Source organism: Heterodontus francisci, chromosome 35 (assembly GCF_036365525.1).
Source record: "Heterodontus francisci isolate sHetFra1 chromosome 35, sHetFra1.hap1, whole genome shotgun sequence".
NCBI lineage: Eukaryota > Metazoa > Chordata > Chondrichthyes > Heterodontiformes > Heterodontidae > Heterodontus > Heterodontus francisci.
In genome coordinates, this window is record NC_090405.1 from 48,111,387 (window position 1) to 48,123,970 (window position 12,584).

The window sequence follows — 12,584 nt, forward strand, 5'->3', positions numbered from 1 at the left end:
ATATAAATGTATGTCTTTCTTTATAATACATAAATATTTGCACAGCGAAACTTCAAAGCTTCAAAATAGTGTGCTCCTTGCTTCGTGCAGTTGTGTAAATCATAATGCACTCATTCTTGTGATTTATGGGAATTCTACACCAGTGAAAAACCTGGCATACATTATGAGTAAGATTTCCTCCTTTATATATTATACAGAAGGCTGTGAACTCCTTGGCAAATCACCATCCAAAATCATTCAGTATTATGTATTATGAAGTATCATGCTTCAATACTCAGAGGAATCGTACGGCAATGAGAAGTAATGGTAGGCAGTTAAACAGTGAGCTATTCTCCATAGTGTATAAAAGCTGGACACTTGACAGTGAATTATTGGTCGTAATCCAACCTCAATCTTCACGTGAAAGAGCTACTCAAGCTTCGCTCTCGGACTTTACGATGCATTCCGAACCCCTTTTACTGCCTTGTAATCCACTGCCATGTGTTCCAAGTGCCTCGCTGTACATTCCTTAGAAACACCGAGAGCAATAGAGCATGACACAAGACAAGTAGCCAGTGCACTCCAAAGGCATGCCTCACCCACTCAAAGACTATCATCCTTTTCCTCTGTGCCCTCACTTAGTGGACAGGTTGTCAACTCTTGTGTGTTCGCAATGTGTCATTGCACACAGCACTTGTGTCAGTCATAAGAACACAAGAACCTAAGAACTAGGAGTAGGAGTAGACAATTCAGCCCCTCGAGCCTGCTCCGCCATTCAATACGATCATGGCTGATCTCATCTCGGCCTCAACTCCACTTTCCTGCCCATTCTCCATAACTCTTCAACACATTACTAATTAAAAATCTGTCTATCTCTTCCTTAAATTTGCCCAGTGTCCCGGCATCCACCGCACCGTGGGGTAGTGAATTCCACAGATTCACAACCCTTTGAGAGAAGTAATTTCTCCTCATCACTGTTTTAAATCTGCTACCCCTTATCCTAAAACTATGACCTCTCGTTCTAGATTGCCCCACCAGAGGAAACATCCTCTCTACGTCTACTTTGTCAATCCCCTTAATCATCTTATATACCTCAATTAGATCTCCTCTCATTCTTCTAAACTCGAGAGAGTAAAGGCCTAAACTGCTCAATCTCTCTTCATAAGACAAAGCCCTCATCTCTGGAATCAATCTAGTGAACCTCCTCTGAACTGCCTCCAATGCAAATACATCCCTCCTCAAGTAAGGGGACAAAAACTGTACCCAATACTCCACGTGCGGTCTCACTAATGCCTTGTACAGTTGCAGCAACACTTCCCTACTTTTATACTCTATTCCTTTAGCAATAAATACCAAAATTCCATTTACCTTCCTTATTACCTGCTGCACCTGCATATTAGTTTTCTGCGATTCATGCACGAGGACACCCAGATCCCTCTGTACTGAAGCACTCTGAAGTTTCTCTCCATTTAGATAATAATTTACCTTTCTATTCTTCCGACCAAAATGGATAACCTCACACTTTTCCACGTTAAACTCCATCTGCCAAATGTTGGCCCGTTCACCTAACCTATCTATATCCATTTGTAAATTTCTTATTTCTTTATTGCAACTTACTATCCCACCTATTTTAGTGTCATCTGCAAATTTGACTATAGTACCTTCTATCCTTGCATCCAAGTCATTTATATAGATTGCAAATAGTTGGGGCCCGAGGACTGAACCCTGTGGCACCCCACGAGTTACATCTTGCCAACCAGAAAAAGACCCATTTATCCTGACTCTCTGTTTTCTGTTGGTTGGCCAATCCTCTATCCAAGCTAATAAATTGCCCCTCACCCCATGTGATCTTACCTTGTGTATTAACCTTTTGTGCGGCATCTTATCAAATGTCTTCTGGAATTCCAGATATACTACATCTACAGGATCCCCATTATCCACTTTGCTTGTTACATCTTCGAACATACAGTCATGTGTTTTGTAAACTATGTCGTTCAAACCAAATTGAGCCGCAGGAAATCCTAAGATATTTAAAATATGCTCTGACCTGTGAAGGGAGATTGATGTGTCAAACTGAATATTCAGAATAAACCTGAAAATTTCTCAAACAAAAACAAGAAATGCTGGATTCACTCAGCAGGTCTGGCAGCATCTGTGGAAAGAGAAGCAGAGTTAACGTTTCGGGTCAGTGACCCTTCTTCGGAACTGACAAATATTAGAAATGTCAAAGGTTATAAACAAGTGAGGTGGGGGTTGGGCAAGAGATAACAAAGGAGAAGGTGCAGATTGGACCAGGCCACATAGCTGACCAAAAGGTCACGGAGCAAAGGCAAACAATATGTTAATGGTGTTTTGAAAGACAAAGCATTAGTACAGATTAGGTGTGAATATACTGAATATAGAACATCAGCAAGTGCAAACCTGAAGAAAAACAACCTGAAAAAAACAGTGGGTAAGCAAACTGAACAAACTAAGATGAAATGAAATAAATGCAAAAAATGTAAAAAGGAATGCAAAAAAAAGGAAGAAAAATTAACTAAAAATGACTAAAAATGAAAGTAAAGTGGGGGGCTGTCATGCTCTGAAATTATTGAACTCAATGTTCAGTCCGGCAGGCTGTAGTGTGCCTAATCGGTAGATGAGATGCTGTTCCTCGAGCTTGCGTTGATGTTCACTGGAACACTGCAGCAATCCCAGGACAGAGATGTGAGCATGAGAGCAGGGGGGAGTGTTGAAATGGCAAGCAACCGGAAGCTCAGGGTCCTGCTTGCGGACTGAGCGGAGATGTTCCGCAAAGCGGTCACCCAGTCTGCGCTTGGTCTCCCCAATGTAGAGGAGACTACACTGTGAGCAGCGAATACAGTATACTACATTGAAAGAAGTACAAGTAAATCGCTGCTTCACCTGAAAGGAGTGTTTGGGGCCTGGGATAGTGAGGAGAGAGGAGGTAAATGGGCAGGTGTTACACCTCCTGCGATTGCAAGGGAAGGTGCCCTGGGACGGGGACGAGGTGGTGGGGGTAATGGAGGAGTGGACCAGGGTGTCGCGGAGGGAACGATCCCTTCGGAATGCTGACAGGGGAAGGGAGGGGAAGATGCGACTGGTAGTGGCATCACGCTGGAGGTGGCGAAAATGGCGGAGGATGATCCTTTGGATATGGAGGCTGGTGGGATGAAAAGTGAGGACAAGGGGAACCCTGTCACGGTTCTGGGAGGGAGGGGAAGGGGTGAGGGTAGAGGTGCGGGGAATGGGTCGGACACGGTTGAGGGCCCTGTCAACCACAGTGGGGGGAAATCCTCGGTTGAGGAAAAAGGAGGTCATATCAGAAGCACCGTCATGGAAGGTAGCATCATCAGAGCAGATGCGTCGGAGACGGAGAAACTGGGAGAATGGAATGGAGTCCTTACAGGAGGTAGGGTGTGAAGAAGTGTAGTCGAGGTAGCTGTGGGAGTCAGTGGGCTTATAATGGATATTGGTAGACAACCTATCCCCAGAGATGGAGACAGAGAAGTCGAGGAAGGGAAGGGAAGTGTCAGAGATGGACCATGTAAAGGTGAGAGAAGGGTGGAAATTGGAAGCAAAGTTGATAAAGTTTTCGAGTTCGGGGCGGGAGCAGGAAACGGCACCGATACAGTCATCAATGTACCGGAAAAAGAGTTGGGGGAGGGGGCCTGAGTAGGACTGGAACAAAGAATGCTCGACATATCCCACAAAAAGACAGGCATAACTAGGACCCATGCGGGTACCCATAGCGACACCTTTTACTTGAAGGAAGTGCGTGGAGTTGAAGGAGAAGTTGTTCAATGTGAGAACAAGTTCAGCCAGGCGGAGGAGGGTGGTGGTGGATGGGGACTGGTTGGGCCTCTGTTCCAGGAAGAAGCGGAGAGCCCTCAAACCATCCTGGTGGGGGATGGAGGTGTAGAGCGATTGAATTTCTCATATTTATTAGAATATAAATATAAGATAAGTTACAGGCATCAAAAATAATGGGAGAAAGACACACAATCGGAAAGCTGAAACAATTTCTAACTTGGTAGAATGAAGGAAGTGTAACAAATGCTATTCAGTAACAAATATTTGCACTGCCCATCCTGTCCTTCATAACAGATGTGAGAAATAATAGCAGAAAGAAATATTATTTTTCTACAACAACAGCAACTCACATTTATAATGTGCTTTTAATGTAACAAAACGTCCCAAGGTGCTTCACAGGAGCATTCTAAAACAAAATATGACACCAAGCCACAAAAGGAGATATTGGGCCAGATTTTACCATAGGCCGGGGATCCGTCCCACATTTTACTGATCCCCAGGCTTTAATTGTCCCGAGGCGGGACTTCCACCCACTTGAGGGAGGAAGTCCCGCCTCAGTGAGCTGCCGGCCAATCTGAGGTAAGTCGGGAACGCCTCACCAGGGAGATCAGTATTTCCCTGGTGAGGCTGGAGTGGTCGTTGGGGGGAGGGGGTTGTCTTGGGTCCCGGGGAGTGGGTTGGGAGGCGGGGGCGGCCCTCAGTCGGGCACCCTGTACCCGGCTGCCATGGCACCACACCCCCCCCCCTCCCCCCCCCCCCGCAGTGCGCAGAAAGGCTGGCAGCTATCACTGGGCAGCCTTTCACGTCCCCAGCATGCCCGCTTGCACGGGTAAAATACCCGTGGAGGCGGGCGAGGGCCCTTAATGGCCATTAAGTGGCCACTTAAGGGCCTTGATTGGCCTCGGGCGGGGGTTGGGGGGGGGCCATTCCCCCCCTCCCCCCGCCCAATCGCCGCAACGTTGACTGGAGGTGGGAGCGGGTAGGCCTCCCGGAGCCTCCAGCTCAATTTCACGCTGCCCCACCCCACCATCCGACCCCCTGGAGCTGCGTGAAATTCAGCCCATTAGGTCAGATGACCAGAAGCTTAGTCAAAGAGGTAGGATTTAAGGAGTGTCTTAAAGGAGGAAAATGAAGTAGAGAGGCAGAGAGGTGTCGGGAGGGTATTCCAGAGCACAGGCCCGAGGCAAGTGATGGTATAGCTACCAATGGTGGAACAATTAAAATCGGGATGCTCAAAGGGCCAGAATTAGAGGAGTGCAGATAACTCGGAGGGTTGCGGGGCTGGAGGAGATTACAGAGATAGGGAGGGGTGAGGCCAGGGAGGGATTTGAAAACAAGGATGGTAGATTTAAAATCAAGATGTTGCGTGGCCAGGAGCTATGGTCAGCGAGCACAGGGGTGATAGGGGAACGGGATTTGGTGTGAGTTAAGACATGGGCAGCTGAGTTTTGGATGACCTCAAGTTTACAGAGGGTGGAATGTGGGAGACCAGCCAGGAGTGCATTGGAATAGTCAAGTCTAGAATTAGAATTGAATTAGAATTAGAACATTACAGCGCAGTACAGGCCCTTCGGCCCTCGATGTTGCGCCGACCTGTGAAACCATCTGACCTACACTATTCCATTTTCATCCATATGTCTATCCAATGACCACTTAAATGCCCTTAAATTTGGCGAGTCTACTACTGTTGCAGGCAGGGCGTTCCACGCCCCTACTACTCTCTGAGTAAAGAAACTACCTCTGACATCTGTCCTATATCTATCACCCCTCAACTTAAAGCTATGTCCCCTCGTGTTTGCCATCACCATCCGTGGAAAAAGACTCTCACTATCCACCCTATCTAACCCTCTGATTATCTTATATGTCTCTATTAAGTCACCGCTCCTCCTCCTTCTCTCCAACGAAAACAACCTCAAGTTCCTCAGCCTTTCCTCGTAATGAAGGCATGAATGAGGGTGTCTGCAATGGATGAGCTGAGACAAGAGCCAAGTTGGGCGATGTTATGGAAGTGGAACTAGGCAGTCTTAGTGACGGTGTGAATATGAGGTCAGAAGCTCATCTCAGGGTCAAATGTGCCAGCCAGTCACAGGCCACCACTGCTGTAGCTGCAGTGACCAGACACCAAGGAGTGGTGCTGGAACCAGGCTCAAGGTAAGTCAGGGTGGGAAGGGGTCAGCAGCAAGGGCGGGGTGGGGGCCCTCAGCAGGGCCCCACCTTCCCGATGCCAGGTCCCTCGTTCAGGCACTAAGTGCCTTTGAACGAGGGACCCGACCCCCCCCCCCACACAGCCAGGACGCAGCCCACGTGATTTTTGGTGCTGTGCCTCCCGTGCAGTGACGGGGCCGCCCTCCGCATGGGTTATTGCGGCTGCGGAAGGAAGAGGCCCTTAATTGGGGGTTAATTACTCAATTAAGGGCTTCAATTGGCAGCGGGGTAGGAAGGTCGTTCACAGGCCGTCCCGACCCGGACTAAATTTCGGGGTTTCCCCCCCGCCCCCCGCCACCATCCCACCTGATTTTATGCTCTCCCCACCTCTGAGCCTGCCGCGGGGAAGAGCATAAAATTCCACCCAATGACTTCGATCATCCCACTATTTAATTGGAGGAAATTTCTGCTCATCCCCTACTGGAGATCGGATAAACAGTCTGATAGTTTAGCAACATTGGAGGAGTCAAGCGAGTTGGTGGTGAGGTAGAGCTGGGTGTTGTCAGTGTACATGTGAAAACTAACACTGGGCTTTTGGATGATGTTACCAAGGAGCAGCATGTAGATGAGAAATAGGAGGGGGCCAAGGATCGATCCCTGGGAGACACCAGAGGTAATGATGTGGGAGTAGGAAGAGAAGCCATTGCAAGTTATGGTTAGGATGGAACCAGGTGAGAGCTGGACAACAGTGGAGAGGCATTGGAGGAGGATATGGTCAACTGTGTCAAAGACTGCAGAGGTGGAGAAAGACGAGGAGAGAAAGATTACCTTTGTCACGGTCACATAGGATGTCTTTGATTAAGAGCTGTTTCAGTATTGCTGCAGGGACGGAAACCTGATTGGCAGGAATTTCGCATCGGCGCAGATCCGACACCACTTTGAGCTGCAGTGTTGGCCCATCTTTCTATCTCAACATTTCATTTTGCTTTCATCCAATAATCATATCTTGGACCATTGCAGCTCATCAGTGCATATCTCGGCAGCGAGATTACACTGGGGAAAACATTTCCACAAATCTCCGTGTTTGTAGGATTCACACAGAACTGTGCTGTAAATAGCAAAGAGCCAACAACAGCAATAGCAATTTCCATTTGTATAGCAGCTTTAACGTAGTAAAATATCCCAAGGTGGTTCTCAGGTGCGATTATCAGACATATTTTGCTGCCGAACCACACAAGGAGATATTAGGACCCGTGACCAACAGCTTGGTCAAAGAGATAAGGAAAGTCTTAAAGGAGGACAGAGAGGCGGAGAGGTTTAGGGAAGGAATTTCAGAACTTAGGACCTAGGCAGTTGAAGACATGACTGCCAATGGTGCAGCAGTTTAATATATCTTTATAAAGGTTCAACATTAGCTCCCCCCAACACCCCATAATATCTACCTTTCTCTGGCTATTCCAAAGTTTTAATGGCTGGGTCAATGGTGTATCTGAGTTAGGCGGGTTTGATGTACCTGCTGGTCTTTCTTATACCCCCAAGAAAATGTGACTGCCTCACTATGTATTTCTGGCCTCACCCCTCTCCATCTCTGTAATCTTTTCCAGCCCTACAACCCGCCGAGATCTCTGTACGCCTCTAATTCCGGCCTCTTGCACATCCCCAATTTCCATCGCTCCACACTTGGTGGCCGTGCCTTCAGCTGCCTAGGCCCTAAGCTCTTGAATTCCCTCCCCAAAACCTCTCTACCTGTCTGTAAAAACTACCTCACTGCTCAAGACTTTGGTCACCTCTCCTAATATCGTTTGTCGCTCAGTGTCATATTGTGTTTGGTAATACTCCTGTCAATCACTTTGAGACATCTTACTATGTTAAAGGCGTTATTTATATGCAAGTTTTTGTTGCTCTTGTATTTTCTGTTCATATTTTCTGCTGAGCCTCAGCAGTTTTTATTTGTTTCTCTTAATCATAATCCTCGTTAAATATTGTCCTTAATTCTCCAGCGGGACCTTTACTGCTGCTCTAGTAATGAGTGTGAAACTTCATCATCAAATACTGGTGGGTTCTGAGCATCACTATTCTCCCTCTCATTATTAGTAATCATTAGTATACACATCTATCTCAACACTTGGCACATTGTACACATAGGGCTCTTAACTCTCTGCACGGGAGGAAATCATCTCTCCAAGGACGTCTGTGTGAAAATACAATCTGTCCGAGTGTTAATGAAACAAAGATTGAAGTGCACTGTGGCAAATTAGCAAGTCAGATGGTTCTGTCTATCTGCTGATTGCTCAGGGCTGACTGAACACCATCAACAGATGGAGCAAATCCAAACTGGTGTCTTAGGGAGATTCTATTTTCACTCTGACTGTATTGCTGCCTCAATGTGTGTTCAGACCTGCCTTATTCCCCATGTGAAGGCAAAAACTGAGGAAACATCCGTCCAATTTATACAGCCCTATTAAACACAGTGCTAATTAACTGGGTACATACTAGTGCTACAACTGGCTACGGCAACCTGGGTTACAATGTACCAGGGTCCTTCCTCCTGATAGCAAACTTACAACCCCTGCAGGATATGTGTGTGTGTGTGTGTGAGTATATGTCCGTGTGTGTGACTCTGCGTGTGTGTCTGTATGTATGTGCATGTGTCTTGTGTATGTCTGCATCTGCGTCCATGTCCTGTTTGTCTGTCTGTGCTCATGTCTGTGTGTTACGGTGAATCTGTCTGTCTGTGTATGTGGAAATATATGTCAGGTGGGAATAGGCTTGAGCTTAGCTATGAAGCCCTCTGCAGTCAAACAGCCTGCTGACACTCACTGTCAACGCTCACATGAGAAATGGCCACTTAGGCAAGACCTGGGAGCAACATCCTTGGAATAGTCCTCCCTTAGGAGAGAGAGAGGGAGGGAAGAAAAGCTGGCAAAGAAAACAGATGAAAATTGTCTTTTTCCAGAAAAGGATGATGGGCAAATTTTCCTGGGTGCTTTGGAGCAGTGAGGTGCAACAAATTCAGGAACCCAGAGGATCGCAAGGGACCCGTAAATTAATCGGCCTAAAAATAGATCAGCTCAATCAATGAATTGTCTCCTCCCAGCTGAGAAAACAAGAAAATCTGGCTCTTGTGTGTTCCTTTGTCTGAGCACTAATTGTATTTGCATCTTGTTTGCATACTGTCACATCTCCTTTAAGAGACATAAAATAAATCACAAATCACAGAGCCATTTCGAATCGTGCTGTCTTAATATTTTGTCAATTGACTGCATTTGCAGCCTATTTGTTTCATGACTTTAACCAAATCAATCCAATTTAACTTGACAAATACCATCACCGCTGCAGTGACAATAACACGGGGAGAAAAGTCACACAGAAAATTACAGTAATTGGAATCACAAAATGGCAGCTGCCGTTCTTTAGCCCCAAGGTCAGAGGAGACCCAATCTGCTCAAAGAGCCTCTTTTACATTTAACAATCGTTCAAACACATTTTTGATGCTCACTATCATTCAGGATGGTGAACTAACATTTACTAGAATTTTATCACATGCGAGGAAACACTCAAAATTACATGTCGGAAATGAAGAAAAAAAAGATTGCATTTCTATAGCGCCTTTCACCATCTCAGGACATCCCAAAGTGCTTCACAGCCAATGAAGGACATTTGAAGTGTAGTCACTGTTGTAATGTAGGAAATGCGGCAGCCAATTTGCGCACAGCAAGCTCCCACAAACAGCAACATTTTTGTGATATTGGTTGAGGGATAAACACTGGCCAAGATACCAGAGAGAAACAGTGGCATGGGATCGTTCACCTCCTCCAAAAGAGCAGCTGGGGCCTCGGTTTAACGTTTCATCTGAAAGACAGTACCTCCAACAGTGCAGCACTCCCTTAGCATTGCCCTGGAGTGTCAGCCTAGATCTTTTGTTCAAGTCTCTGCAGTGGGACTTGAACCCACAGCCTTCCCGATGTCCTTCACTCCACTATTGGAAGCTGCGCATTCAGCTGACAAAGACCTAAGCTCTGGAATTCCCTTCCCAAACATCTCTCTGCCTCTCTATCACTCTCTCCTTCTTTAAGATGCTCCTTCAAAGTCAACTCTTTGACCAAGCTTTTGCTCCTGTCAGGTTCCTTGGGACCGTTTTAAAGGCGCGTGTAGATGCAATTTGTTGTTATGTCAAAGCAGAACAACTTTCCCTTTACATCATTTCAAAGGACGTAGTAATAACCCCATCCCCACTTTAAACATTCAATCCCGCCACCACCGACGCACAGTGGCAGCAGTGCGTACCATTTACAAGATGCACTGCAGCAACTCGCCAAGGCTCCTTCGACAGCACCTTCCAAACCCGCAACCTCGACCACCTAGAAAGACAAGGGCAGCAGGTGCATGGGAACACCACCACCTGCAATTTCCCCTCCAAGACACACACCATCCTGACTTGGAACTATATCGCCGTTCCTTCCCTGTCACTGGGTCAAAATCCTGGAACTCCCTTCCTAACAGCACTGTGGGTCTACCTACCCCACATGGACTGCAGCGGTTCAAGAAGGCAGCTCACCACCACCTTCTCAAGGGCAATTAGGGATTGGCAATAAACACTGGCTTTGCCAGTGACACCCACATCCCATGAATGAATAAAAAAATCCAAACTGAATTTAGCCAGATAGCCTTATGGAGGGAGCCTCACATTGATTGCGATTTCACCTTGTATTTCAATCACCAAGGCAATGTCACTAGACAAATAATTTACTTTTCCAATCCAAGGACTATTCTTTTATCGATTCACTTGCGGAGATTGGCGGTTTCCTGTGAATGTGGCCAAGGTCCGCGAACGACAGTTTTCAAAGAAGGATAGATAAAACTGTGGAATTCAGTTCCCAAAAGCTTCGCAGAGTCCCCTCTAATAAAAATAAACTGTTTTATTCTTCAGCCTTGAGCGTGACCGTACTCATCGTGCGACTGGGGCAGGGGCTGATGGTGCATGGAGCAATCAGCTGAGAAGCCCGGGCAACACCGCTGTGTTGTATTGACTTGACACCATCACCAACATTGAGACCACACGGCAGGTTAATAACCACAATCCAAGCACAATGAGGTTGGTGAAAGTTAGATGGAACGCAGCTAAGGTAGCTGTGAGCACAGAGGAATGAGCAAGGGTTCAGCGAGTCTATCCAGACAAAACAAAACTCCCAACAATGCAGACAGAATGAGTGACCTGTGACGTTTCATGATAAATCCCATTTTCTAGATCGAGTTCGTCTTCAGTAGACAAATGGAAGAGTGATCCATTTAATCCCTTTCCTTTCCTCATAACCCTGTAAGTTTTATAACCAATTCCATTTTGAAAGTTGCTATTGAATCTCCTTCCACTGCCCTTTCAGGCAGTGCATTCCAGCTCACAACAACTCACAGCCTAATTCATGCCTCCATATCTCCCCTCTGATCCTTTTGCCTTTTATTTACCTTAAATCTGTGTTCTCTGGTTACCAACGTTCCTGCCAGTGGAAACAGTTTCTCATTATTTACTCTATCCAAACCTCTTATCATTTTGATCTATTAAATCTCCACTTAACCTTCTCTTGCTCTGGCCAATATTTATCCCTACACCAACATCACTAAAAACAGATTATCTAGCCATCATCACGTTGCTGTTTGTGGGAGCTTGCTGTGCATAACTTACCTGCTGCGTTGCCTGCATTACAGCAGTGACTACACTTCAAAAGTACTTCAATGGTTTTAAAGCACTTTGGAATGTCCTGAGGTTGTGAAAGATTCGAAAGGAAAATTAAGTCCGAAAGTGAACTTATACAGTGGTGATGGGGCTCGGATTATAGCTGGCAGTGTGGTGTTTATACTGCACCACGATGATGAGGATTGAGATCCATGAGAAAGCTCCAGTCTTGATGGTAAATGCTGAATATATTGATCTGGGATGGGAGATACCACATTCACAGTGCTAACGATTATCCAGTGAAGACCAACCCTAACAACTCGCTAACACAGTTTCAGCACTGCAGGAGGGTCATAGTCCAACAGACTTACTCAGACAAGTTCTGGCAATGATCCCTTCCAGATTCAGGTTGTGACCTGCTGACTCCAGAGTTATGCTGCAACGTGAGCGTTGCAAGTCGGTAATACTAGACAATAGAAATACCCGCTCTGAGGTGTGTGAGTGGTCTCCTCCTGCGGAGGCAGGGCTTGGCAAACATCCTCAGCACTTTTTCATTCTTTTCTGTTTGCACAAAATCATTAATCCTCAGCAATATCCATCTGCATCCTTGGAATTGAAATCAATAGGTGCAGCAAACACCACATCCCCCGTCATTCTCTACTGGGAATTGGCACATCAAATATTGAACAAAAGCCTTCCCAATTAAGCAACTGTCATGAATGAAGTAGCTCCTTTTCATGTACTGAAGCTTGAAGTGACGGCAGTTTCACTATAGCAGGGTGCAACCATTAGTCAAAAATGACCTATTCCTCTTGCTGTGTCTTTACATTAAACCAAAATGTTAGCTAAGTGGTATTTATGATTGCAGCAGCTCACAATGTCTTCTTCTTTGGCTTCCTTGTCTCGAGAGACATTGGATAAGCGCCTGGAGGTGGTCAGTGGTTTGTGAAGCAGCGCCTGGAGTGGCTATAAAGGC

At 46.2% G+C, this 12,584-nt stretch overlaps 1 protein-coding gene across 10 annotated transcripts in view; it reads right to left on the reverse strand.

Annotated features, from left to right (window-relative positions):
- Positions 1 to 12,584, reverse strand: part of ccdc33 (coiled-coil domain containing 33) — a 304,008-nt gene that overhangs the window by 208,335 nt on the left and 83,089 nt on the right. For 2 of the 10 annotated variants that reach the window (XM_068015487.1, XM_068015486.1), the window contains exon 1: positions 10,625 to 11,017. The exons of 6 other annotated variants lie outside the window; for them this stretch is intronic. The gene's annotated coding sequence lies outside the window, so the exon portion shown is untranslated. Of the gene's footprint in view, positions 1 to 10,624; positions 11,018 to 11,979; positions 12,008 to 12,584 lie in introns of those variants that run through there. 2 more of the 10 variants (XM_068015489.1, XM_068015488.1) reach the window with 2 other exon arrangements.